Source organism: Cervus elaphus, chromosome 11 (genome assembly GCF_910594005.1).
Source record: "Cervus elaphus chromosome 11, mCerEla1.1, whole genome shotgun sequence".
NCBI lineage: Eukaryota > Metazoa > Chordata > Mammalia > Artiodactyla > Cervidae > Cervus > Cervus elaphus.
The window spans coordinates 22,118,489-22,125,963 of NC_057825.1; the positions used below are offsets into that span (position 1 = coordinate 22,118,489).

General features: G+C 34.8%; 1 pseudogene; it reads right to left on the reverse strand.

Moving 5' to 3' along the window:
- Nucleotides 1-3,226: 3,226 nt before the first annotated feature.
- LOC122704209 lies at nt 3,227-3,346 on the reverse strand (annotated as a pseudogene).
- Between the last annotated feature and the right edge of the window lie 4,129 nt (nt 3,347-7,475).

Below are 7,475 nucleotides of genomic sequence, written 5' to 3' on the forward strand. Positions count from 1 at the left end.
GGGAGAAAATATTTGCAAACAATGCTACTGACAAGGGATTAATATCCAAAATATACAAACAGCTCATACAGCTTAATATTAAAAAAGCAAACAACCCAATCAAAAAATGGGCATAAGACCTAACAGACATTCTTCCAAAAAATATATACAGAAGGCCAAAAAGCACATGAAAAGATGCTTAAGAAAAATGCAAATCAAAACTACAGTGAGGTTCATGTTACACCAGTCAAAATTGCTGTCATTAAAAAGTCTATAAATAATAAGTGTTGGAGAAGATATGGAGGAAAAGGAACCCTCCCATACTGTTAATGGAAATGCAAATTGGTACAGCCACTATGGAGAACAGCATGGAGGTTTGTTCAAAACAAAACAAACAGAAAGTTACTTTATGATCCTACAATCCCAGTATTGGGTATATAACTGGAGAAAACTTTAATTCAAAAAGATACATGCACCCTAATCTTCAGAACTGCAGTATTTACAATAGCCAAGACATGAAGCAGCCATATACAGCAACATGGATGGACCTAGAGATTATCACACTAAGTGAAGAGGGTCAGACAGAAAGACAAATGTCATATGATATTGCTTACATGTGTAATCTAAAAAAAAAAATGATACAAATGAACTTATTTACAAAACAGAAATAGACTCATAGACATAGAAAACAAACTTATGGTTACCAAAGAGGATAGTGTGGAGGTAGAGAGTTTGGAATTAACATATACACACTATTACATATAAAATAGGTAAACAACAAGGGCCTACAATATAGCACAGGGAACTATATTCAATATCTTCCAACAAGCTATAATGGAAAAGAATCTGAGAAATAATATATGTTTATGTGTGTTTGTGTGTGTGTGTGTATAACAGAATCACTTTGCTGCACACTTGAAACTAATACAACCTTGCAAGTTAACTATGCTTCAATAAAAATTGTTAAAAACATAGTATGCAAAGTTATTATAAGTCAATTTGTAATGAAAAATCTTGAATATATTCAAACCCACAGCTTTGTTTTTTGGCTTTAATTTATTGTATTTAAAAGTCTCTACTCAGGTTGGTTGTGTAAAAATGAACAAAGACCAACCAAACAAGAACAGAGGCTGTTTATTCAGGGCTTGCTGTAGTAAGAGTCAGCCAACACCATACTTGCATTAGAGGCTCATAGGCAACAAAAGAGTGAGATAACTTGATGCTGGACAAAGGTCAAGATTACAGATGCCTTGATTGGAGGTTTTTGGCATGGAATAGCTGGAGGTGGGCAGCAGGATATCTTAGCGATCAATTTGAGTCTTGAAAACCAGGGCAAATAAAATAGGGACATAGGTGTCATTGACTCAGTTCTCACATTTTGGCACTGATTGCTGATTGTGGTTTGGATTCCTGGACTGGTTGCTGCAAAAGTTCTGGGTCAGAATTTTGCTGTTATATATAATCCAGCCACTGCCATTTGTACATTGACTATCTATTTCACTTCTAATCCCTTCCATGGATGCTAAGCACTTTAGACTCATCAAAACCTTCAAAACTCAATGAAATTTCAATGCTAAATTTATGCTAAAATCATTTTCATATACAGTGATGCTGAAGTAAAAAATCAACTATAACTAAATAATTTGAAAAATCACTCAGTCACTGAACTAGAGAGTGATACACGCTTTAATCTCCTGAATTTTGGGCATATCTCAATGTATATAAAAATATGTGTGTATTTATTTTTCGTCCATCCTAAAGAAGATCAGTCCTGGGTGTTCATTGGAAGGACTGATGCTGTAACTGAAACTCCACTACTTTGGCCACCTCATGAGAAGTGTTGACTCATTGGAAAAGACCCTGATGCTGGGAGGGATTGGGGGCAGGAGGAGAAGGGGACAACAGAAGATGAGATGGCTGGATGGTATCACCAACTCAATGGGCATGAGTTTGAGTAACCTCCGGGAGTTGATGATGGACAGGGAGGCCTGTGTGCTGCGGCGATTCATGGGGTTGCAAAGAGTCGGACACGACTGAGTGACTGAACTGAACTAAACTGATATTTTTCGTCATAAAATTTAATATCACAAAAACTTTTTATTCAGCAAATGCTCCCTTTGTTCATTAGCAATAGACTCATTAAATCATCACAACTAATGCTTTAATTTTTTTCTCTGTTCTTAAAAAATGAATAATAAAGGAGGCAATCAATGCCATTTCTTTCATAGGCAAAACCTAACCTATCACTGGAGACTTTAAATAGTACAATGGGCTTATAACAATACCTTCTGATAAGAATCCAATCACCCTTTTTGAAATATAAGTAAAAAGCAAAAAAAATATACAAAACAGCCATTGATTTAATAATTTGATTAGCTTAGTTCCTTTCTGGGTTTTCTAGGTAGAAAAATGAATTTGTAAAAAAAATTAGGGAAAGCACTCATATAAGTAAAACAACAGCCCTTGAACCACTGGATATCTAATAATTATAGTCTACTTTAGTCTTCAGTGATTTTAATATTTTTATTTTATTCAGTTTTCAGTGAGTTAAATACTTGTGGTTAATAGGTACATACTGTATTTGGTACTGGATTTATAGAGAGTCGTATGATGAACTGGGGAATGTTTTGAGTAAGATGCCACTTGTGCTTCATTCTATTCAATTAATATTTAGCAACTATCAGAGGTGCTAGGTTATTGTAACATGAGACAGATAATCACCATCACTAGTGTTCTAATGTAATTTTCAATTTGTGTGGATACTTTGTGTGTGTATACCTATAATAGATACAAGATCATGCATTAAAATGTATAATTATACGTTATATTGCAAACCAATCATGTCATATATATGTAATTTCAAATCATGTGCTTGGTGAGTGTTTATCCTTTGCCAACTTCTATGCTAGGTGCTGACGAAATGATTATATAGAAGATACAAAGAATTCCTCACAGAGGTAACAGTTAGTGAAGAAGATCTCAAACAAACATACTGAAACATATATGTTAAAGTTGTGTCATGCTTGGATATACAGCGAGGTATTATAAATGTTGACTGAGTTGAATCTTGAGAGAAATTTCCAACACAGTAACAAAGGAAGGAATATTTCAGGGAATACTATTCGACCTTTCCTTTAGGTTCATAGATATTTCTCATAACCTTATTATCTTGAAATTTTACAAAGATCTTTAACAATAAACTATCATTCTCAGTAACTGGTATCTTATAAAATTGTGTGTAGAATTTTTTTTTCTAAAACTGAAAAAAATTATATTAAAACAAAGATATTACACCCTCTGTTTCAATTAGGAATAATCACGCCTCAGATAAACCTCATTGGCTACAATACTGTCACTGCGCAAAGCTTATACCCTCTGTTTCAAAGCTCTTCAATGATCACACGTTCATTCCTCTTTGATTAATTCATAGGAAGGAGTTAGAGACAGATGGGATTTATTACCCTGTTGACAGACAGACTTTATTCTGGTCACAGTTAACAAACAAGAATAGAATCTGAAGGTCAACTTCTCATTCCAATTGTGTTCTACCTTGACAAATATTTAAGTTTTATGCCACCTTTGTGACTCAGCCTTTGGTCTTCTAGGTCTCATGGTTTAGAAGTGAGCAGCTTTACAAACAAGTCAGGACAATCACGCTGTGCTGGGTTTAGTCGCTCAGTCATGTCCAACTCTGCAACCCCATGGTCCGTAGCCTGACAGGCTCCTCTGTCCATGGGGATTCTCCAGGCCAGAATACTGCAGTGGGTAGCTGGTCCTTTCTCCAGAGCTTCTTCCCAACCCAGAGATGGAAGTCAGGTCGCCTGCACTGCAGGAGGCTTCTTTACTGTCTGAACCACCAGGGAAGATGTGATAATAAAATTTGTACAAAGTATAAAGAAGGGAGAGAATGTTATTTGTAGGCTAGTTGCAAGCAGTCTTAAACTGCTCTTTTATTATCTTAGGTAGGTTCTGAATTACACAGAGAAGTTTGCAAGACAAAGAAAAGGGGAAGACTGTATTCAAGACAGCAATAATAGTGTCTATAAAATCTCAAATGTAGGAAAACAAGCACTTTTCATATTCATTATTGTCTAGTGCAGCAGACAATGAAGGTGATGGTGACCTTCATTCACATTTGACATGTGAAAGAGATTGAGCATTGGCTCTTATCTTTGCCAATGACTAGGTATGTGAACTTGCACAAAATTGTTTAGTCTCATTGAATCCCAATTATATACTAGTGAATGGGGATAATACAATGGAGTCATTGTTAAGATTGAAAATGCTAACACCCTGTAGGCTCTATGTACAAAACCTGAAATTTAGTGCTGCATTCTCCACCACTGTCAATACAGTTATAAAAGCATCTCCTTTTATGATTCATAGGTAACAATACAAATTAAACTAACTGCCTAGATAGATAGCTAACAAAATATCTTCCTTGATAATTTTATATATATATATATATATATATATATATATATATATATGTATTCATACTAACATTAGTGATATTGACTAAGGGCATGAAGTGAAAGTGTTAGTCGCTCAGTTGTGTCCAACTCTTTGTGACCCTATGGTCTGTATCCCACCAGGCTCCTCTGTCCGTGGGATTTCCCAGGCAAAAATACTGGAAAGGGTTGCCATTTCCTTCTCCAGGGTTTGAACTCACATTTCCTGCATTGTAGGCAGATTCTTTACCATCTGAGCCAATAGGGGTTTCCATAACAAAAGCAAATTTATTGTTCTTCAGTTGCTAGCATTGCTTTCATCTAAGAATAGCTGTCATTCACAGAAGGCAATTATATTTTCTAAATCCCGTTTCAATTAACAGTATCCAAAATATGGGGGGAAAAATGAAACTTAATATACAGTTAATCTCCTTGTCATAGGAAGTCCTATAAACCACGGTCAGGCTCTAGGCTTCCCAGAGTCAAGACTGTGACAGGTTTTTGTATTTCCCCAAGAGTTGGGCACGTTAAATACGCTAAAAATTATTTTTTGTTGTTGTTTAGTTGCTAAGTTGTGTCCAACTCTTGCAACTCCATGCCACCCAGGCTCCTCTGTCTATGAGATTTCCCAGGCAGGAATACTGGAGTGGGTTGTGATTTCCGTCTCCAGGGGATGTTCCTGACCAAAGTATTGAACATCCATCTCCTGCATCAGCAGGTGGATACTTTACCACTGAGCCACTAGGGAAGCCCCAAAACTATTCAGGCCGTGTTAAATGATGAAGCTTGCATTGCTATAGACATTTTTCAAGCTACTTTATAAAATATTAGGTATGTATTAGGAAATCACATGTATATTGGGTGCTATGATTTTTTTTTTAATGAATACTGATGTGCTTTGTTAAAGCTCACTGATGCGATTATTAATTTGTGCTCTGATGAGAAAATTTATCTCCCATATGCTCAGGATATAATTTCATACATTTATAGTTAGAATGATTTAAATTAATAAATTAGCATTCATTAGTAAATAATAAAGTTCTAATCTGCAGATTGCTACCCTCAAAATAGTTCACAAGTAAATTTCTATCTATAAAATATTGAATCTAGTAAGCTAACTCTATAATATGCTTTCTCAAAACACAATCACCTCTTCCAGGGAGTCAGTTCAACATTTTCACTAAGTAAACAAATATTAATTAAAAACCTATTCTGGTTCAGACACAGTTCTAGATGTACTAACTTAGGGATTAAGAGTAAAGACTCTGGAGCCAGGCTGATTGGGATCAAGTTCTTCTCAGCAATTTACTGGATTTTATAATCTTGAGGAATTCACTTATTTTCTCCATACAGTTTTTCAACCTTAGGTTTTCAACCTTAAAATACTGATAGCAACTATAATACGTACTCATAGTGTTATTAAAAATAAATTAGTGAGCACATGTTAGTGTTTATATCACGTTAGTGTTTAAAAACACTTCAAATATATTTGAATATTAAATGTATATGCAAATATATGAAGTGATATTACTTATACATCATAAATATATATGACTATATATGCATATAAATGTGTATATATAAACATTTGTCATTTAGAACAGTGACTAAAATATATCAAGAACAAAACTGCCAAGTGCATTCTGCTATTACTAATGATGATTCAGTAGTGACAGAAAAATAACACCTGTTTTCAAGGATCTTACACACTGTGGAGAAGAAGAAATAAATAAACAAGTATAATAGAAAATTCTCTATAAATACTATGCCAAGAATCAAAACAGAGCCACTTGGTAGGGAGAGAATAGTTACATACTTTCAGTTCAGTCCTTCAGTCCTATACCACTCTGAGACCTCATGGACTGCAGCATGCCAGGCTTCCCTGTCCATCACCAACTCCCAGAGCTTACTCAAACTCAGTTCCATTGAGTTGGTGATGCCATCCAACCATAAAGTTACATACTTTAGGCTGAGTTACTAGAACAGCCTTATCTGGAAGGAAGACATTCAAGCTGAAATCTAATCACAATAAGTTCACTAATTTCATACCCTACTCGTGCATCAGTGGAAAGCTTCTAGAGCATTCAGAGTTGGAGGAGAGAGAGGAACAGAGCTGTGAACAGACTTTGTGTATTAAAATACTTGAGCTGCTATGTGGAAACTCGAGGGAGGCAGCTGTGGAAGGACGGGTAGATTAGACCAAGGAGGTAACATCAGCGATCTAGACAGGCAGACAAATTTAAGATACATTTGCAACTTCAGTGGACATTCTTTGTAGAACACTCTGAATCCATTTCTTTAATTAGGATATTTTGTAAGAATATAAAACAAGTAGACAAAGGCTAAAACAGAAACATTCATGAGACCTAAATAAATCAGAATAATCTTCAAATATTTTATTTTGATATACTCAGTTACATGTTAACATATCATAGATAGGTCAATTATATATGTCATTTGAAAATATGCAAATCAGTCTATCCTAAATAGTAAATTACAATTCTAAGGGGGGAAAATCACAGAGTATTTCAGGTATCTACATAACACAGAAGGAAAAAAAATACAAGAATTGCTAAGATAATTCTTAAGAAGAAGAATATAAGATTTTGTGTATCCTTTATCCAGGTTCTTCCAATGGTTATGTCTTATATAATTATAGTACACTATCAAAACCATGAATTTGACATTAGAATGTGTGTATAGTTATATCTATTTTAATTATGTGTGTAGATGAATGATTTCATTGCCACATTCAATATACAGAAATATTCCATCAATACAGAGCACACAGATGTTAACACCCATAGATCCTACTAGTGGTAACTACATATATGTTCCCGGCAGCACTACTTTGGTTGTTTTGCACAATTTTCATATGTGTTTTTCAATTTTCAATAAGTTCAATGCATTCTTTGAGTCTCGTTCTGGGACCTGTAGATTATTTAGAAGTGGGCCAATTAGTTCCAAGTGTTGGAAGACTTTTCCTGTTATTTATTGATTTCTGGATGAATTTCATTATGTTCAATTTGAAATAACCTTTGTACA